Here is a 24,318-nt window from a genome sequence, read left to right on the forward strand (position 1 = left end):
CAAGAAAAGCCTACACTAAAAAAACACGTCACAACACAGTAACCATCACGCGTCAGCATGTGGGTTGTTCATAAACCCCACTTACCCTGAAGTTGGTGCATCACCTGATGGAATAGTTACATGCACTTGCTGTGGTAAAGGCTGTGTTGAGATCAAGTGCCCATCCAAGTTTAAAGCCAACACCATCCAGGAAGCATGTTTAGCCAAAGATTTCTACCTCAAACTTGTTGATGGAGAGCTACAATTAAAACAAGACCACCAATATTACACGCAGGTTCAGACACAAATATTTGTGTCAAACAGCAACTACTGTGATTTTGTGGTCTGGACCCTCAAAGACTGTGTCGTTCTTAGAATTCATCCAAATCCTGAGTTTTGGAGGGAACACCTACAGAAGGCTCAGCATTTTTTCATCGCAGTTTCCGTTCCTGAGATAATTGCACAACACTTCACCCAAAAAGTCTCTGGAACACCAGTCAGCAACAGAAGAATGCCTCTAGGAGAAGTTCAACAAAATGTGAGAAAGATGGGTAACAGAGATAAAAAGAACACAAAGAAACAGCTCTGGTTTCTCTGTAATGGATCTGAGGACAAAGAAGACATGGTGGCATGCGATGATAAAAACTGTAGGGTCCAGTTGTTCCATCTGAGCTGTGTTGGACTTGAGGAGGCCCCTGCAGCAGATGATGTCTGGTTTTGTCCGCCTTGCATCACAAGCAAATGTGGTTTGTAGTTCATTCAAAAATGAAATTTCTCTCATCATTTACTCCACCCTCAGTCCATCCTCTATGTACAGGACGTTCTTGTACATTGGGGATGGAATGAGGGTGGAGTAAATGATGAGAGAAATTTCATTTTTTAAATCAACTAAGTTTAGTTATTTTGTACAATGTTGTGTTAAACATTGCAACTGAGTTCAGTTATTACTTTGATTACAATTTAGTTTGCTTAATGTTAGATTCTATGAAAATGATATATTTGTTATGCAGTGTTTTTCCTCACTTGTAAAGTTATATTGCACATTATTATACATTGTTACAGTTACATTTTATATTTGAATTCATGTATTTAAAACTTTTACATGACTTGAAGTAATTTGTTTTTGTATTACAATATGGATTCTTTATTTTCTTATTTAATTTGTACTTATTTTTGATGATTAACATGTTTGTTTTGTTTACTGTTAGATAACGCGTAAATTTATCTAACTTGTATATTTATTTTGCACATTATTATACATTGTTACAAAGTTATATATTTTATATTTGAATTCATGTATTTAAACCTTTTACATGACTTGAAGTAATTTGTTTTTGTATTACAATATTGATTATTTATTTGCTTATTTAATTTGCACTTGTTTATTTTTGATGATTAATGTGTATTTTTTTACTGCCAGATAACTCTATGAAAACTATATTTGTTATGCAGTGTTTTTCCTCACTTTTAAAGTTATTTTGCACATTATTATACATTGTTACAAAGTTATGTTTTATATTTGAATTCATGTATTAAATGTTTTGCATGATTTGAAGTAATTTGTTTTTGTATTTCAAATTTTTTATTATGTTTGATTGTGTAGAAAGTTGCATAAGACAGTTCAGTCAAGCATTAAAGATTTTTTTCCCCTCAAAAACATTGTACAAACTGTTCAATGTACAGCAAACAAATTCACATGGCTACAATATTTAAAGGGATAGTTCATGTTTTTCCCAACCTGTATGAATTTCATTCTTCAGCTGAACACAGAAGATAATATTTTGAAGAATGTAGGTAACCAAACGCCTGATGGTAGTCATCTTACTTACAAATGTTCTGTGTCCAGCTGAAAAATGAAATTCATACAGGTTTGGAACAAGATGAGAGTGTGTAAATAAGATCATTTTTATATTTGGGTGAACGATTATTTTAAGTAATTACTGTACAACACTTGGACACATGTTAGTGCACAGCACACCGTAACAACTTTGTCTAAAAATGTAACATTTTCACCTTCACAGGGAAGAACCATACTGATGGGAATTGTTGATGATAGGATTTTGTATTTGTTTCTTACAACACCAATGACTCTCTCCACATGTATCCTCAGGTGAGCGATGCGTCTTGTTTTCTCTACGTCCTTCGCTTCCAGCTGCTGTTTTCCCTTTGTAAATGCTGGAACTTCAGCACAAATCATTCCCACACTCTCTTTTATGTCAAACCCTCAATCCGCTTATACCAAGTCACCTGGCAGTAATTTGTCCAGAAATCCACAGTTCTCAGTAATTCGTTTGTCACTGGTGCGCCCACCCCATCCTTTGGAGAGATAAGAAATTACTCCTTGTGGAGTAATGCTTATTAGTTATTTCAGAGTGTGACCGTGCTTGTAATTTGAAAATGTCTCTGCCCTTGCCTGAAGATTTGAGGGTCGTTCAGTCAGGATGGGTGTCAAGCATTTCATACGATGGCTTTCCTATAAACAGCAATTTCAAATGTTATACAAGCTGATGGAAACTGATGCCATTGTTTTGTTTTAAGATGCACACCAGTAATGTTTTTTTTTCTATCTATCCTATTTTAACTAAGGCCCACTCCTGGCTTAAGCTAAGCCCTGTCTGTGAAACCGGACCAAAAATTTCGTACTTGCAGTGAAGTCATACGACCTGGTTTTTGAGGAAATTTAAAAACAAAATTGCAAACCATGGGCCTCACCTGACTGAAAATGCAGGGAACACACTTTCATTGACTTAGAGATGTTGCTATAACTCATGTCTTTTCGTCTTGTTGCTGCAACCCACGCCATGCGACGTCTTCTCGTTACCTCCTCAACATGTTTTCCTTTGCGTTGTTTAAGAGTTGGAAATTGGAAACTTGCTATTGCAGTTTTTAATGCAGCAGGAATTACCTACCATAATGATATTTTCCAAAGTCGCTAAAGAAAGTCAAAACACTGTATCAAATACACTACCAGAAGATACACGCGATCCTGTCAATATGGCGTCTACCAACAAGGTTACCCAGAATTCAACGCAACGTGACGTCACAATTGAATTCTCTATTGAATGAACTAGGCTAAGCTAAGGTATGTATCAACTCGTCTTAGTTAAGGAAATAACATAGTTTAATATGAAAAAACGGTGGAGTATCCCTTTAAGGCAATCATTTACAATGTATTTTTATTGTAAAATTAATGACAGATTTAAAAAAAATGAAAAAATCTAAATATATATTAACGTTTTAATCAAAATAAATTAACATCATATCAAAACAATGAAAACAGCAGATTTTTTTACATAACTGCACATATATCCCAACAACAAGCAATAGGTTTTGAGGTTTGGAATATGGTCATAAACTAACAGTACCAATGACATCAAATTAAAAGGTAAGTTAACATGGTACAAATAAGAACAATGGACTCCTGGACCCCAAGACTTTTCTCTCAAATAACAGCTCAACACGTTTTTGGCAGTTCAGCCATACATCTTCTCAGTTTGTTTTTAAGGCTGTGGGCATTATGTCTGTAGTAATATCCCTTATCTCCATAGCCATGCTATTTGAGAGCTATCACTAGACCTTGCTCCGTCTGACTCGCCTTCTTCACTGGGACAGGGAGGGGTGCAGTTATGGGGAGTATGGACAATGATTTAATATGAATATCTTGCTAAACGTTTCCCTGCACTGATTAAATGTTGATGAAATGTAGGTTAACACTAACCTGCAGCTAGCTAGCTTATTTCACTATGGACAACCTCTTCCACTCTGAGGCGTATTTTAGATTTCCACCTGAATTTGACATACCAAAGTTTAAATGTTCACCCTTCACACATACAGTGAGAGAAATGTAAAATATTGGTGTCATTGTACAGAAAACCCCTCAAAATAACAAAATCAGATTGTAATACTTAAGAGATAACATTGTATGCATTTAAAATACTGTAATAAGCACTTAAAATACTGTAATAAGCACTTAAAAAAATAGGCGATTTATTTATTCTTTCAAAATCCTGTCTTCGAAAATCTGTAATTCAGGTTCTGTTTGCTCTAGGAACCTGCTGATTGTTTTCTTCGATTCCACTGGGTGACAGCTTTTTTTTTATGAATCTATCATCTTCTAAACAGAAGTTATTGAAATGTAACTGAAGGGAGGCAAAATTATATTTTAGTGTATACAAGTGTGCTTTGGATTTTTCTTTGCAAAAACATGTTTTACAGACTGCATTACCTCAAAAATCCTATTTTTATTATATGGTATAGCACTTTATTTTATTATTTATTGATTTTCTTTTCATCTTTGTCTCTGAGATGCAAAACAAGTACTATGCTAAATGGCATAAAGAATGAGATTTTGTTTAGCGTTTTACACGTGTTTTTCTCCTTTCAGGTGACACAAAACAATATTACATATAAAATAAAATGTATGTGGTCTTTAACAATGTAAAACATGATCTACATCCTCCACATTTATATCATTCTGTGCATCACTATAATATTTTGTCCCTTGTGTTGAGAGCATCACCTTCCTCTGGCCTGTCTTGGAGATGTGAGGCTGAGGACCATCTGTGCCGGTGGTCCATGATCTCATGCAGCATCTGAAACAAAAAATAGAAGTTGTTAGTTGTTTACATTATAAAATATATATATTTCATGATTTAACTTTAGACGTCATCATGACAAACAGGACATTTGGACAGCATTTCTCATGAAAAAGTGGATAAGTATTCATACACAGCACAGATCATAATCAGAGAGCATGTTTTTAAATAGAGTTGTTTTCTAAATAAAGTTTGAGGACACTTGGTGGTGAAGCTCTGCTTCAACATGGTCTTTTCGGCAGCAGAAAGCCTCAGAGCGCTGGAAAGAGGCAAGACCATACCATCTACAATGCCTTATCGCAAAAGAGGCTGTTGCTCATCCCTCGTGTTGCCTTTACCACGAGCCTGCTGTTATTAGGTTGGTTTTCAATAATATTAAACTTTTAATTACCCAGAGTCGGTTTGCTAAGAATTAATGCTCACAGGCGAGCTTTATAAGCTAAGATGCATGTCTTGTGGAATGATAGAAAACTTGGATACCCAGATGAAAACCACATTAATGAGAAAAGTAAATGAAAGGATCTTTGTGCTGTGAGGTGATAGTGCTAAACACTGAGCTACTGTGCAGTCCTATAAAATCAAATCACAACTAATCAAAGTACATTTGCAATAGCTTAAATTATTCCCCTGAAATAATGTATTATATTAGAGTTTTTTTATATTTTCTCTGTAGGTGCAGAGAGTGTCTTCCTGAGGATTGGTTCTGTGGGGACTGTGATGTATTGCATCACAAAAAACAGCCTCTCCACAACAGGGAAAGTGTGATTCATGGGTTTTTTGAAGCCATTCCTCCAACCTCATGCATCATTAACGGAGATGGTGGATATTGCACCCATGAGCAAGGTACGTTCACATGAAAGTCCTAATTTTGCTGTTCATTTGTGTCAGCAGCCAGTTACAGATCATCTAAATTAGTGGTTTTCTTTCTTTTCTTTCCAGCTTGCATTTTGCCAACTGTGTCTCACTTGAGTAGCCACATACTAGAGGGGCTGACTGTAACTTGTCCCTTTGATGGATGTTCTGAAACTTTCAGTGTAAAAACATCCTTTTCATCTCATATTTCCAGATATCACAGAAGCTGGAATGTCACTCAGAGAGCACCGGTTCATCTATGTGAAGTTGTAGAACAGTCTTATGCAGGTGAGGGAGCACAAGAATGAAGTGCAAGATGCCTACACAGTATGAAAAACAGTTAAAAGCATCAATACAGAAATAAATGTACATATTTGTAGTAATCAAATCCCCTCAGTCTGTTGACAGCAATGAAATGAGCTTTAAGTGTCAATTTACAGCAGATCTGAAGACATCAGCATAATAAATGAGGTGAAAAAAGGAACTATTGACATGAAATAAAGAGTGTGAAATGATCTGCTGATGATCTGAATGTCTTGTTGAATGAGTGTTGATAGTCTGAGGATCATCAATACTTTATTCTGAGTGTTTGCTGTTAGAAACTGATTATTGGAGTGATATGTGAGAAACTCCTATAAACTGCTCTAGTGAAAGACAATACTGTTATTTCTCACAATATGACATTAATAATACAAAAACCAACACACACTCACCATCAACCACTAAAGATGAATAACTACAGCAATATGATATGAATTGAAAGTTTGATTTTCTAATAATAAGTACATTGATTGCAGTAGTGAAATTAGATCAGAAGAGACAATTATCACAAAAGTACACAAAGCTCAAAGCTCATATTTAAGATATCAAAGCAGTGCTCAGTATTCAACTCTACAGATCAGTTTGTCCAGTATAGGCTACATGTTGATTAGAGAGGAAGAATTAAAGTTTGAACTCAATGTAAATGAAATACACTAAAATGAGTTTTCAGAAATGTAAGAGTCTGAGGAGTGAAAGGTTTCCTCAGATGAACTGCATTAAGTGAAGATTATAGAGCTTTTTAGCTTAAGCTGATTTAAGTTGTATCTGCTTTGTATCGTCATGACCAATAAAAAAGTGTTTTTATTGTCATGACCGCCTCCTGTAAGACTTTCCTTAAACTGAGCCTCAGAACAGAAGCTTAAGCGTCTTCTCCATCATTCCTGAAGATCTTCAGAACTTTATGATTGAGGCAGATCTGACTATCCTGACCCTACCTGAATAATCACAGGGTTAAAGCTGAATGATAAAAAGACACAGCTACTGACAATATGTGTGACATTTGTGTGTGTTTTGTAATATTTATGTTGTGTAATCTGCAGATTAATATGAGCATTGTTCATTTTTGGACTTTGACATCCTACATTTAAACTCCTCAGGATTGTTTTTGGTGTTTCATATCAGGCTCACCTGTAGAGCATGTGTTGGGACTAACCCAGCATCCAAAGATGAATTAATAAACACTTGAAAACTGGGACCAATTTCAGAGAAAGAAACTCTGAGGGAACAACATCAAGTGAGGCGTAAGTTATTTTCACCCGGTTAACCAGATCACCCAGATCCTTTAAAGAAACATGCTGAAAATGATAAAAGCACCAGAGTAGCCAGTGAATTCAGAGTCAGATCTGGGAACTGTGAAGTGAAGGAAGAACGAATGACTATCACTTGAATGAATCACATTGTCAGAATAAAACTTAAAAATTTCTCATGAAGTTCAGCCGAGGCTTCCTCATTGAACTGAATTATTGATTTAATTGTGGTAAATAAAATCTTAGGCCAATGATGATGATCAGAAAAATACCTTCATCTAGCTAATTTTGCAGCATGCTGAAACTTTAAAAATCTCAAAGGACACAGTTAAACGATCATGCTTCCATCTTTACGACAGGCCTGTCTGAGAGAACGATATTATCACTGAGGGTGCAGAACATTATATCTGTCACAACTGTGACAATGACTAGGCTAATCTCTATTGTTATGTTCCTGTTTGTTTGTACTCTTTCCCTTTCTTCTGAGAATATGCCATGGTTTCTCAAAGCTTCTTCTAACTATTGTTTCTGCAGCCCCTGATACACGGTGGTGTATCTTTGCTGGTTTTGTTGATTTCTTGGAATATATACTGTCATACTGTTGAAAAAAAAATGTTTTGAATGACTTTAAAATGAATTGACATGGCCTATAAACAAATATTTTAAACGATTCAAGTTTGTACTGTCAAGTTACTTTTGAAACATTTGATAAAACTAAAATTTGAAATGAAAATGTAATATATTTTATTTTTTGCAAAGAAAAGGACAACATATGTTTTAAGTTACATAGTAACAAAGTCTTAGTAGGGTATATTCAATAAAAAAACAAGAGTAACACAAACAATTTAGCTTGTATTGTTGTGTTACTTTCGTCCCAACTGACAAGGTCATCAACATCTTCTGTTGACAGTGAAATTATACTGAAGCCGTTCTACATTTGTACAAAATACCACCTGGCATTGATTGACCACCCTTGTGATTTATTGACCACAGCAAAAATATGTCACAGCAAAAACATCCCTCCTCTTCCCTACAAAAAATATGCAAACGTCATAGGTCATATACTGTCAGTCGGTGTGTCTTTTAATCATTCAGCTTTAACCCTGTAATTATTCAGGTAGGGTCAGGATAGTCAGATCTACTTCAATCATAAAGTTCTCACCCGCCGCATGATGGAGAAAGACTCTCTTGAGCTTCTGTCTTGAGGCTCAGTTTAAGTAAAGCTCTCTGTCATTGGTTGTTGATACATCACATGATCATCTAGACTGGATGCTGACAGTGGTGGGAAGTTTAACTTTACAGAGAGTAGCTCATGATGGCAGCTGTTATTAGTCCAGCTTGTGAAAGAAAAAGATAAAAGTTTTCAGAGATATAAACCAGAATGTGAGTCTGTGGAGTAAAAGGCTTCCTCAGATGCAGAACTGCATTAAGTGTAGAAGGATAAATGATCGAGGGACGCGTAACAGCATCTCCAATATTGCTGGATAAAGCTAGATTATAGAGTTTAAGATGATTTAAGTTTTAACTGCTTTGTATCGTATCCAATAAAATATTATATTTTTATATTCCTGAAAACTCATTTTAGTTTATTTCATTTACATTTAGTTCACACTTTAATTCATCCTCTCTAATCTACATGTAGCCTATACTGGTGATTATACTGGATTTAATACAGATCACTGCTTTGATATCTTAAATATGAGATGATTCTGTATTATTAACTCTACTTTGTGCTGCTCTTTATTTTGAAAGGTTTTGTGATCATTGTCTCTTCTGATCTAATTTCACTCCTGCAATCAATGTACTTATTATTAGAAAACCAAACTTTCAGTTCATATATATATATATATATATATATATATATATATATATATATATATATATATATATATATATATATATAATATAATATTGATGTGGTTATTTAGTAGCAGTGGTTGATGAAGATGAGTGTCATTAGTGTTTGTTTTTGTGTTATTGGTGTTTTATCCACATCATGTTGTGAGAAATAACAGTATTGTCTTTCAGTAGAGCAGTCTATAGGACTCCAATAATGTGTTTCTATCAGCAAACACTCAGAATAAAGTGAGATGATCTGCTAATGATCTGAATGTCTTGTTGAATGAGTGTTGATAGTCTGAGGATCATCAATATTAACAGAGAAACTGCTGAAAACACTCTTTATTTCATGTCAATAGTTCCTCCTGTTTTCACCTCATTTATTATGCTGATGTCTTCAGATCTGCTGTAAATTGACACTTAAAGCTCCTTTCATTGCTGTCAACAGACTGAGGGGATTTGATGGTGTTTATGTATGTTTATTTCTGTCTTTATGCCATAAATGTTTTTTCTTACAGTTCTTTACTACTTTTCTAGATATCTGTCAATATTTTAATGAAGAAACAGAATAAAGTTTAATTTATAACTTTTTGTTTCTAATTCTGCCTCATTTGCTTTACGATTGATGGATATAAATGATTAATGCAATTAGTTTAAAAGTGAAATACAAAAGGGGTTAATATAGCAACAAAACAAACAAAATTTAGAAAAAATTAATTTAACAACATATTTAGAATAAGAATCATTTTCTGACATTCAAACACTGTATTGAAGGATCAACATACTCTTTAATTGTCATTTTAAAACTTCATACTTTTAAAATATAACAAAATTTAGTATGATATCTTACTCTTTTATATACTTTATAAAGTACTGGTCAAAATGAATGTTGTTTCATTTTGACATAAATATTTCTGTTACACTAAATGATGATGAACATTAAAACATTTGGTTTTCACAAAAGTCATTTGAAACATTAAAATAGACACTTGCATTTAATGGGGTTTCTATTTAAATTTGCTTTTGTACATTTAATTTGATGCAGATGCTAAAAATTAAAACCCTATAAAAACAAACACAGAAACTGATATTTTTGATTTGGGCAGATCATCTCCTCAAACCAATCTGTGGTTCAGTCAGTGAAGCTCCTCCCACTGGTGTCACATCATCAGTGAAGCTCCTCCCACAGCAGTTAATCAATAAATGCTGGAATATTCTCATCAGATGAGACTGAGTTTATTAAGGAGGACAGTGAGAACATGAGTGATCCAGAACCCTGTCGAATGAAACACACTGAAGATACTGAAGAACAAAGAGGTTGGTGTTTATTCTTCATTCATTCATGATGCTGAACAACATTCATGTTCTTCCACATTTAGATAAACTATCAAATACATACTGAACTTTTAATGACAACATTCATGTTAGAAAGATTCAAACACAGTTCTAGCAGATAATGTTCTTTTCTAGTTCAGTAAAGGGAAGTTTGAGAAACTTTCATATTGATTGTCAACATCAGATCAAACTAAATATTTTACATTTGTTTCATAACTGCTTCACTATTTCCAGGAGTGTTACCAGAATTTAGGCATTTTCAATAGTTTTCAACATTGATATTTTTAGGAATAAACTGTAAACACCAAAATGTATGAAGTAAATGAACTTTCCAGAATGGCTGACAGGGTTGTGAGTGAAACTTGAGCAAAATCTCTTCTTACAGTAACTTTGGTAACAGGGTTGATGAATGCAGTCATTCATTTGTGTAAAAACTGAGACAATGGATTGAGATTATTTTCTTGTCCTCCCATCATGCTCTGACACTTCTTGGCCATACCGACAGATGTGTATTTCTGTATTTTTGCTGGGTTTCTTTTCCGTTTACATTCAAGAAATATAGTTGAGAATGTCTATTTCATAAATGTTTATTTGCACTACCGTTTCTGACTGCCATTTCTCATATATATGCCATTTATTATCTGCATTTTTATCTTATTTAACTTTATTAATAACATAAATATGTTTATTTGCACTACCATTAAGCACAAGCGCCACATACTGTCAGGGAGTGAATTTGCACGTTCACTGTGCATCACCTGTGAAAATCGCTTGGGTGTGAACACAAAAAACGTCTCGAAAAACGCTGGCGATAAACGCGTGCAATATTCGTCCCGGTGTGTACAGGCCTTCAGGGACATCTGCAACTAATTTATGCAAATGCATCAAAATGATCGTAATGTTTTGTAGCAGTTGTCCATCTCAAGTTTCAATTTTATCACCTTTAACTTCATATTTCTCTCTTTAAATTATTTTGATTTACTGAAAGTGAAATTACTTTTTTTTTCTTTCATTTCAGAGCTGATGGAAGTGAAGGAGGAGAGTGAAGAACTGAGTGAGGTGGAGGAGGAACATCATGACAAACCTGGAGAAAAACGTTTGAGTCGCTCAAAAACTAAAAATACATTTCTAAAGAAAAGAGCCAAGAAATCTACAACCTGCACTCAGTGTGGAAAGAGTTTCTCAACCAAACAAAGTCTTGAGCTTCACATGAGAGTTCATACTGGAGAGAAGCCGTTCACATGTGATCAATGTGGGAAGAGCTACAGTCAATCATCACACCTTAAAGCACACATGAGGATCCACACTGGAGAGAAGCCGTTCACATGTGATAAGTGTGGGAAGAGTTTCACACGTAAAGGAAATCTTAAGGAACACATGAAAGTTCACACTGGAGAGAAGCCGTTCACATGTGATCAATGTGACAAAAAATTTCTAGGGTCATCAGACCTGAAGAAACATCTGAGAGTTCATACAAAGGAGAAGCCACATTCATGTTCTGTGTGTGGAAAGAGTTTTTCACGGCTGTATTATTTATATCAACATGAGAAAACACACACTGGTGTGAGAGAGTACATGTGCTTTGAGTGTGAGAAGACTTTTACTAAAGCAAACAATTTAAAAGTGCACCAGAGAATTCACTCTGGAGAAAAACCTTACAAGTGTTCACACTGTGACAAGAGATTCAGTGATTCATCAAATCTGAAAACACATGAGAGGATCCACAGCAGAGAGAAGCCGCACACGTGTGATCAGTGTGGAAAGAGTTTCTCTATTAAAAGTTACCTGAAGATACACATGAAGATCCATGCAGTGGAGAAACCACATCACCACAGTGTGAAATGAAGTAGTTCATCTTTATGTGCTGAACAAAAAAATCTCTTCTGTGTAAGTTAGCTTTACTCTCTGAACAGTGGCAGTCTGCAGCTGAATTTTTGTGATCACTGAAGCCCCAGGTATACTTCGGCCGTCCTCGTTTGTGAATTTGACATCCATAATTTGTCATGCGGCAGGCTCCTGGCCAGCCGCACACCCCGGCCGCAGGCAACCCAAATTTCGAGACCGTACAGATGGTGCAAATGCAACAGCGCATGCACAAGCAAGACGGAAGAGCCCACTAGGTGGCAATACACACAGTACTGAGCACAATGTGCAGTCGTCGAAGAAGAGTGTAAATAGCGATTCAAAAACAAGATGAATAAACTCAGAGGCATGCTTTCCCCATCGTTTTTTAATTCCTGTTCTCTTGGTGCATCTTCTGAACTATGTTGCAATGGTGGATGCACTATTTTTCTTCTCCGATCCTTCCCAGCGAATGTCCCATTGATGACATGATGTCTGGTAATACTATAGAAAATGTTTTATTGCGCATATGTCAAACTCGGTGAACCACGTGCATCTGTGGTTTAGTATACTTTGAAAGATGTCATTGAAAGATGATGGACACGATTGCACACGAGACACGACCGGAAAGTTCACGGAAAGTGAAGTATACCCGGGGCTTGATGGCGCGCTGTCTTTCTGTGCTGATGGGCAAAGAATTATCTTTGAAAGGCTTGCACACTCAACTGTGCACGAGATGGAGCAGAACGTGGGAAATTACATATACCCGGGCCTTAACCACTTCAAATTGTAGTGGACTGGAGCTGACGGCTCACTTTGGGAAAAATACCCCCAAAGTCCCCCACATTATTATGTCTTGGCATGTATTTTTAACTGTTACTGGTTGATGTGAGAGGCATTCTGGGATACCTGGCTGTCTCAAGTCCCCTCTTGATGCATCCTTGATAAAAGTCGGATCAAGAACATATCCGGGGATTTGATCTGTACTTGGCTAGATGTGAACTTTTAATTGGATCAGTACTCGGGCAGCAGCTGATGACGTTTCAAAAACAGACAAGAACGCGTATTAAAAAATGGATAACCAATGAATGAATGAGGCATTTATAAAACACTTTACTATGTACAACTGTACACCGCAAGTGCTTCACAATCACATCAGGGGTCGCTCCTCATCAACAACCTGGATAATTCAACAGCAGACACAGAGCAACAGCACCAAGATCAAATCTGTGGTTTATTGATAAAGAAAGCGCCTACTTGAAAATTTGATCTGACGTTGTCGGAGTTGTGAGATCCAGACATTCACTGGGCGTTCAGCGCTCATGTACACCGCAGAAAGCAGCCTTACCTCGGCTAGTCCTTCTGATGTTTGCTGCTGACTCTGATGTCTCTGTAGTGGTTAAACATGAGATATAATTCATCTTTTGTAACAGACAATCTTTGGTCTCATTAATCTATAATTTGTTCCCTGGAAAATCACTTTTGCTGAGGGTAAAGTAAAGTTTCATAACAATATATTTAGGCTATTTAACTTTACTGTTGTAGTCTATTAGAGCGTTGACTTTGAACGTTTGACTGAACTGTTTGCTTTAATTTTATTGTAGCTTCTTATACCTGTAAATGTACCTTTTGCTTAGATTTTTATAATGGCTGTTATTGATCATTAAAACTGGCATTTAACAAAATGAGACAGAGTTGTGTTTTATGATTGCAAACTATATGCACATATTGCCTGAACCACATATGTTTAATATTTTTAAGATGTAAATTAAAAGAGGAAGTTTTATAGTTCTGGTTTATAACATTCTGGTGTTTTATAGTTTGTTTGGTTGTAAATATACATGTAGTGAAGATAATCATTGACTGTGTTGCCTGAACCACATGCATGGGTATTAATATGTTAATTTTTATTGTTGCCTAAAATATACATACAGAGAAAACTGGAGTGGCCAGAATATCAAATGTCAAGTGTCCCCAACTAAGCAAGCCAAAGGCGACAGCAGCAAGGAACCCAAACTCCAACAGGTGACATCAGGTGACAATCAAGTGGCAAACACGTGTTAAAATTGAGAAAAAAAACCTTGGGAGAAACCAGGCTTCGTCTGGGGGGCCAGTTCTCCTCTGGCGAACAGTGCTTTTGTTATGATTCAGTTAGCCATCATAAGTCTGATAGGATCGCAACATTTAAAGTATTTAATCCAGTTCCATCCAGTTGAGGATCGTATTCATCACGCCAGTATGGACGGTCTGTTGAGGAACTGTGCTACTGGCTGTCGTGTCGATGAGGCCTTCACAATGGATGATTTGGGTCATTCCTGTTATGCAGTGACTTTTACTGTCTCAATGATTTATTTACTCATAATATTTATAAATGGAGTCACATATTTTTAAGAAATGGCTTAAATTGTATATTTAGGTCTTCTTTATCACTTAAACAGAGATAATAGATTTTTTAAAAACTATTTTGTATTTTACACACCTTTTTATTGATGTATGCATTCAATTTTATCATGTCCTCAGTGCAAAGTAATCAACTTTCAGAAGAAATATAAACTATGAAATGATAAAAACATACATTATGGAGATTTTTTAAAAACAAATCTGACATAGTTATAAAAGTTCTGTTTATCTGTAAAAAGGTTAGCTAGCTTAATGTTGATCACTTAAAGAGCTATGGCTTACTTAGCTCAAAATTTCCACCCTGTTAGATTGATGACCTAACAGGGTGGAATGTGAAGCTAACAGGGTGGAAATTCTAATATAATAAATAGTATTAAATATATATAGCAAATTCTGTACATATGTAATATAAATTATTTATTTCTTAAAATTTTAACATTCAAATTGTAATAATAATATAAAGATACTGAATAATGAAAATAAACTGCACAGCTCTTTTTGGAACCTTATAAAAGGGGCTCTATTCAGCACCAAAAAGGACTCTACTATTGTTACAAGCCAAAGACCCTAATTTGGTACTGTTTAGAACAAATTTTCTTAACTTAAAAGTTATTTTTTAAGTCTAATAAATGTTGAAATTTATCAAAGTTATACTGTAATGTGAATGTATATAATGTAAAAAATATAAATTTCATTATGTTCATAGAAACATCAGTACCAGTATTAGTATAAGTGGCCTTCATTTATAAAAAAGAAAAAAGAATTAAATTAAATGCAATTAAACAAGTATTTAAAATATACTGTTGTTATTCAAAAAAAGGGCATTCCCTTTCAGTCGGTCACGTTCGACGTACGTCAGTAGTGACCGACGAATTTGGATATCGCTAGAGAGCCCTATCAACTTCGAGTGTATCAAAACAGGCCAATGGAATTGGCGTGCGATATTTGCATAATGCGCACCGCTTCCGACAGGTGTATATAAATAGGAAGCGGATGCAATCGCACTCTGTCTTTCGCTTCGGAGCCTGACCCAAGTTGACGGCTGTGCTTTCCCGGGCAGCTGAGAGAGTTGGGCTGGTGTGGAACCCCCCACCCTGTCCCGAGCCCTCTCGGCTCGATGATTGGTACCTCGGAGCGGGTTTCGCTGGTCAGGTCCAGCGTCCCGCTCCGATGCCTTTCTTCCCGGAGTTGCACGAGGAGGTGACCAGGTCCTGGCGGGCGCCCTACAGCATCCGTGCGAGATCTGGTCCCTCTTCCGCCTTCACTTCCATGGATGGCGGAGAAGCTAGGGGATACGTGAGGATCCTGCCAGTCGAACGGTCTGTCGCGATGCAGTTGTGTCCGACAGCCACTGGCTGGCGCGGTGAACCCTGTCTCCCATCCCGGGCCTATAAGTTCTTGTCAGGCTTGACTGAGAAGGCTTACAGAGCCTGCGGACAGGCTGCCTCCGCCCTGCATGCGATGGGCCTTTTGCAAGTTTACCAGGCAAAGGCGCTATCGGAAATGCCCCAGGGAGGGCTTGACCAACAGCTGCTTGGGGAGCTGCGCGCTGCCACCGATCTTGCCCTCCGTGCAACGAAGGTGACAGCACGCTCTGTTGGTCATGCGATGTCTACCTTGGTAGTCCAGCAGCGCCACCTTTGGCTGACCCTGGCAGACATGAGGGAAACCGACAAACATCGGTTCCTGGACTCCCCCGTGTCTCCGGTCGGCCTTTTCGGCGACGCAGTGGAGAGCTGCACCCAACAGTTCCCCGCCGCACAGAAGCAGGCTGAGGCCTTTAGTCATGTCATGCCCCGGCGGTCCGTTGCTGCCCCCACCCCGCCGCCGGTGGCTCAGCCTCAGCCCGCTCGTCGCTGAGGGCGCCCGCCCGCGTCATCCTCCACCTCTGCGAAGTTGGCAAAGCAGCAGCCTACACCAGCAAAACAGCAGAGTGCCGGTCGCGGACGTGGTGCCCAGCCCGCCTCAGCCAAGCCAGGTAGTAAGCGGTCGAGGAAGTCGCGACCCTGAGACGGGCGACCTGGAGGGGAAGGATCCTGCTTTTCGGGAGAGTATTCCAACATCTCTCCCATCCCCGGAGGAGGGCCGGGGGGAATTTGTGTGTCTGTCCTCCAATCTGCTGCCACTAGCTCTCTGGAGTTCAGCGGTACCCACTTCCTCACAAAAAGAGCAGTTTCCTCAACCTCCAGGTCACAAGAGGGCGCGCCTGTCAGCGTGCGAGGCCCCGCCTTACCGCTCGCAGCCCCCTCTTATATCGCCAGCAGGTGGCAGTGTGATGGTGCAGGCCGCGTCCCGTGTGCCGTCTCCCATACGCACTGCTGCCTCGCAGAGTCCGTCCACACTCCGGGCTGCCCTTGCCGTCCGAGTCGGGTCCCCGTACTCTGCTTTGCTGCCCCAACCCCGGTGCGTCTGTGGTGCCTTTGGTCCCACTGGCTCAGTGTCTGGAAGCGTGGACCGCGCTCTCCAGCCCGTCCCGCTGGCTCATTCGTACCATCAGACTCGGCTATGTGATTCAGTTCGCCCGGCGTCCCCTGGTCTTCAGGGGTGTCCACTACACTCAGGTGTCACTGGACAAAGCACCTGTTCTCCGGGCAGAGATTGCTGTCCTCCTGGCGAAGGATGCAATCGAGCCTGTCCCTCCAGCCGATATGAAGTCAGGGTTCTACAGCCCCTACTTCATTGTACCGAAGAAGGGCAGTGGGCTACGGCCGATCCAGGATCTGCGCGTCCTGAACCGGTACGTTCACAAGCTGCCGTTCAAGATGCTCACGCAGAAGCGCGTTTTCGAATGCGTCCCCAGGATTGGTTTGCAGCGATCGACCTGAAGGACGCGTACTTTCATGTCTCGATTCTGCCTCAACACAGACCCTTCCTATGGTTTGCGTTCGAGGGTCGGGCATATCAGTACAAAGTCCTACCCTTCGGGATGGCCCTGTCGCCCCACGTCTTTACGAAGGTTGCAGAGGCGGCCATTGTTCCCCTCAAGGAACAGGGCGTTCACATCCTCCACTACCTCGACAACTGGTTGATCCTGGTCAGCTCGCGAGAGCAGTTGTGTGAACACAGGGACATGGTTTTAGCTCACCTCAGCCGGTTGGGTCTTCAGGTCAACTGGGACAAGAGCAAACTCTCCCCCGGGCAGAGGATCTCTTATCTCGGTCTCGAGCTAGACTCGGTTGCCCGGACTGCGCGCCTCACCGAGGAACGCTCGCCTAAGCACGCTCAAGCGCAGCACAGCGGTCCCACTGAAACTTTTTTAGAGGCTCCTGGTGCATATGGCATCTGCAGCCGCGGTGACGCTGTTCGGATTGCTCCATATGAGACCGCTTCAACACTGGCTCCGCGGCCGGGTCCCGAGATGGGCGTGGCAGCACGGTACGCTCCGTGTCCCCGTGACACCGAGCTGCCGTCGCACCCTCATCCGGTGGTCGGACCCTTCTTTCCTGCGGGCCGGAGTTCTCCTCGAACAAATGTCCAGGCACGCTGTGGTCTCCACGGATGCCTCTGCCACCGGATGGGGGGCCACATACAATGGGCATGCAGCGTCAGGTCTTTGGACGGGGCCTCAGCTGCATTGGCATATCAATTGCCTCGAGTTGCTAGCAGTACGTCTTGCACTGGGCCGCTTCAAGGAGCTGCTGTGAGACAAGCACGTACTGATCCGCTCGGACAGCACTGCGGCCGTTGCGTACATCAACCATCAGGGTGGTCTACGCTCCCGTCGCATGTCGCAACTCGTCCGCCATCTCTTGTTATGGAGTCAGAAGCATCTGAGGTCGCTTCGTGCCATTCATGTCCCAGGTGTGCTCAACCGTGCAGCCGACGAGCTTTCACGGAAGCCTCCACTTGCAGGTGAGTAGCGGCTCCATCCCCAGGCGGTCCAGCTGATCTGGCAGCACTTCAGCGAGGCCTAGATAGATCTGTTTGCCTCCCCAGAAACTGCCCACTGCCAGTGGTTCTATTCCCTGACCGGCGGCACGCTCAGCACGGATGCCCTGGCACCATCACTTCCACTAGAGCTCCTTCTACGAGGAGCCTCTATGCGTTGAAGTGGAACCTGTTCGTTGAATGGTGCTCCTCTCACCGAGAGGACCCCCAATCATGCTCGGTAGGATCTGTGCTCTCCTTTCTGCAAGAGGGCTTGGAGAGAAGGCTGTCTCCCTCCACCCTCAAGGTGTATGTTGCAGCTATTGCCGCGCATCACCATGCAGTTGATGGCAAGTCCTTGGGGAGACACGATCTGATCGTCAGGTTCCTGAGGGGGGCGAGGAGACTGAATCCTCCTCGCCCTCCCTCCATACCCTCTTGGGATCTCTCCCTGGTCCTTACGGGTCTCAGGGGTCATCCCTTCGAACCTCTGCAATCAGCTGAGTTAAAAGCACTGTCCCTTAAGACCGTCCTCCAGGCTGCTCTGGCTTCGCTCAAGAGGGTAGGGGATCTGCAACCATTTTCGTTTCATGGCCAGTGTCTGAACAATCTACCTATAATTATTATTTTTTGAGTCACCGAGCTTGACCAATATGTATTCCTTCCTGTATGAATGAATGTATGTATGTGTGTGTTCGTGGTAGATTAGCTTGTGTTAGAATAAATAAAATCTCTTGTAGATTTTAAAAGAAAGTGTCTTGTATTATGTGCTTTATGATTTAATGTCTTAAACTGTGATCAAGCTACCTGCTCTAATCCGTGTTTTCACGATTGTTGGATATTTATATCCGTTACAAGAGCTTATTACGGCTCGAGCAAATGAACGCTGGACGAATCAGTTGCTCGGTCGTAATCTAAACAACTCTTTATAATTCCCTATAAATATTTAATTTGAGCTAATTTTACTTCCTAGGGTGTTTTCCCTACAGACCAGTGGTTGATATCTCAAACATAATAATAGCGCGTTGAATAATACGATCGCATTATGATTCATTAAATAAATAGAACCAAATGTCAGGGCTTTACTGAGTCATATGTAAGCCTAGCATTTATATTTAAACCTGTAAATTCATCTGAAACTCACGCACATGTTTATTATGTGTTAAAATTGTAATCTTAGTTCAAATGGAACATTATGTATTATTACAACTGTATACATTATTTAAATAAGCATGTATATATTGTCTAATGCCCAGGTGGCATAAGAAAAAGCAGGCTGTGTAGTTGACATGGAGATAATATTTTGCAAAAGAAAAGAAACTGGTTCTCGATGCTAAATATTATAATATTTGTAAGATATTTGTGATATTTATCTAATAAAGGGACTGATGAGATGACCTTTCTGTTTATTCGCCTCCGCATGGAGAGGGATAAGGCTTTCACAGGCATGAGGAACGCATCTGCTCAAGGGTTTGAGAAAGTGTGAATTGTGTTCATCACTTTTGGAATTGTATGGTATTGAATAGGGATGGCTCGATACCATTTTTTTCCAAACCGATACGAGTACGAGTATTTACATTTGTGTACTTGCCGATACCGAGTACCGATACGGATATTTCTACCGCGAAAGTAATTACAGGCTACCAGAAAAGAAGACAGAAGACTATTTTAGAACACAGGTTAGAAGACTGTTTTTATTTTCTCTGCTTTTTTAACAAGTCTAAAATAAATAATGAGTAAAATAATAAATGTAGGCAATTTCAAATAAAAAATAAATTATATATATATTTCTGTGTAAACAAAAAGCCTCAATACTGGCACTGTCTTCACAACTGACAAAATATAAATAAAACGTATTGTACAGTCAACACCGTCAACTCAACAATATATCAATGAAATGTTTGACAACGTGTCCAGCTTTCAATTTAACTCAATTTCAATGTAACTGTTGTGTAGTCTCAATGAAACACTTACATATATCAATTAAACAAAACATCAATGTAACTATTGCAAGTCTCAATTAAACTACTGCATATTTCAATTAAACAACAATTAAACTATGTGGCACAGTGACAGCTCCCTTGTTTCAATTAAACAAACATTTCAGTCAGCAATGTGATCTGAACTTGCTTAGGTACTTTTTGGGAGAATGAGAGGCAGTTTCTTTTTGATGAACAAAATCATCTCTGCATGATCAGCTGTGATTCTGTTTCTGTCGTCATTCACAATATGTGACACTGAGCTGAACAGCCTTTCACTGTCAACACTACTGCATGGTGCTGAGAGGTATCTGGATGCCATTTTGGCCAGAGTAGGGAACCGCACTTTGTTAACTGCCCAGTATTGTAGTGGTTTGTCTTCTTGAGAAATTGTGGTCTCCCCTAGGTATGTCTCTAATTGTGCAGTAGAACCTACTTGAGCTCTGTTTAGAGAGACTGGTGCTTGCTCATCTGCTATTTCATCAAATATACTGTCCAGGCTGCTGCTTGCCTGGTCCCTGCGTGGTTTTCTGGCAGGAGGTTCGTGCAGGTCATGATTCTCCTCTTCTCCAAATGACCTCAACAGCTCATGCATTAGCATCTCCTTGGCATTTGCAGCAGTGTTGGTGTTAGAGAAAAAAATATTTTTATACCTATAACAGAGGGAGAAAAAAATTAGGCATCTTACAATAGGTATTTATTAAAATAACATAACCTGATCAAATAATTTATTAATGAAAATGAAATACTAAAATGTACTTTTCAGCAAGACATTGGCAACTTTTAACTCGCTATCTAGCACACACATGCACACACACAGATACACACACATGCACACACACAGATACACACACAGACACACACACACACACGCACACACACACACACACACCTGGGGTCGAGTAGAGTAGCAATGCTGTACAGGGGTTGTTCTTCCACATCAGAAAATCGCCTCCTGACAGCTGCAGCTAAAGTCCCTTTCATAGTTTTGATGCCATGGTCATCGTCGGGCTCTCTAGACAGAAATCGCTGCAATACAGTGACAGCAGGAATCACATCTGCTGCCATAGCTTCAGAAGAGCTAACTTTTCGTGTTAACTCCTCAAACGGACTCAGAACAGTTACAACCTTCTCCAGCAGTGCCCACTGGTGAGCCGTGAGATTATCAAGGAGTTCATGTTCGGACACAAAAACTCCTAGTGCCCGTTTCTGCTCAATCAGGGACTTGATCATGTAAAATGTACTGTTCCAGCGGGTCTGTACGTCCTGCTGTAGTCGTTTTGCAGGCTGACCGATCTCTAACTGAATGTCTTCGAGGCAGGAGTAGGCTAGAGGAGAATGTTTAAAATGGCCAACGATTTTGCGTCCGATAGCCAATGCATCAGCAACACTTCTCTGTGCCAAAAGTCCTTCGTGGACCACCAGCTGGAGAGTGTGAGCGGCACAAGGTAGGCTGGGGAGTCCAGCATCATTCATGCCCTTAATCATATTTTTAGCGTTGTCTCGTAGCACAACGTGGACAGAGGTTTTCGGAATGCACCAGGTCTGAAGCATCCCATCGAACGTGTCTGCTATGGCTTTGCTGGTGTGCCAACCCCGAAACGGCTTTGCTTGTAAGGTGGCTTGGCGAAGAGTAAAGTTGTCATCAATCCACTGTACAGTTAAACTGAGCAGAGACATTGGGCAGACACTGCTTGACCAAATATCTGTTGTAAAACTGACGTTCGAAACGTCACGCAACAGGCCACTGACGTGCTTTTTCACGTCATGAAACACTTTCGGTAGCATAGCGGTTGTAATGTGATGGCGACTCGGAATTTCGTATCGTGGCTCCAGTATGCCAAGAAGATGTCGAAATCCTATATTTTCAACAGCCGACAATGGCTGGTCATCAAATGCAATAAAGTATGCAATTCCCTCTGTTATTTTTAGTGCCCGTGGGTTATCTCTGGACATCTTCTCGCGCTTCTGTAAAACCTGTGTTAATGTTGGCTGCTGAGTTGCTTGTTTAGCTTGACTAAACTGTGTGTATTCAGCACTATGATGCGTCTTCAGATGTTTAATTAGATTGCTGGTGTTAAACGATGTACTTTCTTTTCCTCCTCTCGACACCTTAGCTGAACATAACTTACAGTCTGCCTTGCTCCTGTCATCATCCCGTATCTTGAAATGAGCCCAAACCGCCGACATTTTACGTTCATATGGCGTTTACCTAGACAAAGCGGCGGCCCGTTTCGTTTCACAAAACGCACGTGATATCGGTACGTGGTATCGGTGCGTGGTATCGGCTCATTTTTATGAGTACGAGTACGAGTATATGAGGACAGTATCGACCCGATACCCGATGCCAGTATCGGTATCGGGCCATCCCTAGTATTGAACACTGTTTACACATATTTATTTTATATCTATTGAAAAATTTTGTATTTTCAATACATCCCATACAAACACAACTATGTAATTGTTACTGATTTGAGGCCAAAATATACGAGTCTAAGCTGTAATATATACAGAGATTTTTTTTTCCTATAAACTATTTGTTAATATTAATATTAATATTATTACTGCTGTAGGATTTGTGCCTGCCCAAGATGGGATCTGGAACAGATGAAGGGGAGGTGACAGCAGCATCATGGCCTTTTTTTGAAGCCATGCATTCAGCCATTGGCCACAGACCAAGCGTGCGGCCTGTGTCCACCTTTTCTTCTGGTCCCAGTGCACAAATTTCCCCATCAGATATGGCAGGTCCCTCAAGTGCTGTAGTTGCAGACTGCCTGCAGCCTCCCTCTACCCCTTCTTATTCAGCATTGTAGTAAAGTGGACTGTTTTTAAAAACACGTGTATCATGAACAGATCCTGGGTAGCCAACAAAAATATTCAGAAAACGACCCGTTGAATCAAAAACTGCCTGCATTTGTATGCTATCAAACTGTAATTAAAATAACCCTCATTATTGCGTCCTGGTGGCTTGATCCTGATGGCAGCCAATCAGTTGCTCCAACAGCCTTTTGGAAAGCAGGATGCTGTGCCAGTTGTGCAAATCCATGGCCAACTTCATAAAGTTGGCCTGGGAGAGGATAGCAAATGACCCTGCCTGCTGCCACTGCATTCTTTATTTGACAGGCAATTTTTTGCACAATTCTGCACACAGTAGATTTTGGAATAGAAAATGTCCGTGATGTAACTCTGTAGGACAATGCGTGTGGAGAGGAGGAGGAGGAGGAAGGGTCTAGCTAGCCTCTGTTTTGTTTGACAACACTAAGAACGTCAACAGGAAGTTTCTCCACCCAGGATCACTTAGAGGACCATTAAGTGTTTTGCAATGATGTCTAAATATATTTTATTTCTCATAATTGGTAAACTATAAATGGCTGTCATTTAAGAAGTGATTTAAATGTTTTAGAGACAGTGGCTTTGGGGGGCCGAAGCAGTCCACTGTGCAGTTGAACTAGTAATCGCAGGTGTTTGCATAAATGTAAAACGTTGGCTTGTGCTAGCTGTGGCTTGTGAGGTGTCCTCCTCACCATGAATCTCATAGTGATCTCTTGGAGTGAGGTCATATGTGCTGAAATGACCAGATGATCCAGGAAAAATGGCCACATTTGCGTTGACATTCATGTATAGACTTTGAGTTGAGACCTGTCAAGAAATGAATAAGACAAATAACTACTAGTGTTCATCTCCAAACCTTTCTCAAGTCATATTGTTCAGTGACTACTGAAAAATATGACTTATCCAAAAGCTAAATCTCAAAATTATATTAGGAACAAACATACAGTTTTTAAGGGATAATCCATGAAGGCAGACTTCTGCCTGAAAGTCTGTACTAAATTTAGTGGTGTTAGGTTAATGTTGTCACAGAGACGAACTCCGTGATTCCCTCCTCTGACCATCGGAGGGAGCCCTCACCCGAGTACTGACACACACACACACACACACACACAACATTTCCCATAACCCACCATCTTGGACTAATTACCTCATCAGCTGTTCCATATCAACCAGACTATAAAAGACTCTCAAGCCTCTCAATCAATCGTGTGGCGACTGCCTTGCTTTTAG

General features: G+C 40.0%; 1 pseudogene; it reads left to right on the forward strand.

Annotated features, from left to right (window-relative positions):
• The window catches only part of LOC137006055 (zinc finger protein 721-like), a 970,851-nt pseudogene that overhangs the window by 416,463 nt on the left and 530,070 nt on the right, over nucleotides 1-24,318 (forward strand).

The sequence above is a fragment of the Chanodichthys erythropterus genome, chromosome 3 (assembly GCF_024489055.1).
Source record: "Chanodichthys erythropterus isolate Z2021 chromosome 3, ASM2448905v1, whole genome shotgun sequence".
Lineage (NCBI taxonomy): Eukaryota > Metazoa > Chordata > Actinopteri > Cypriniformes > Xenocyprididae > Chanodichthys > Chanodichthys erythropterus.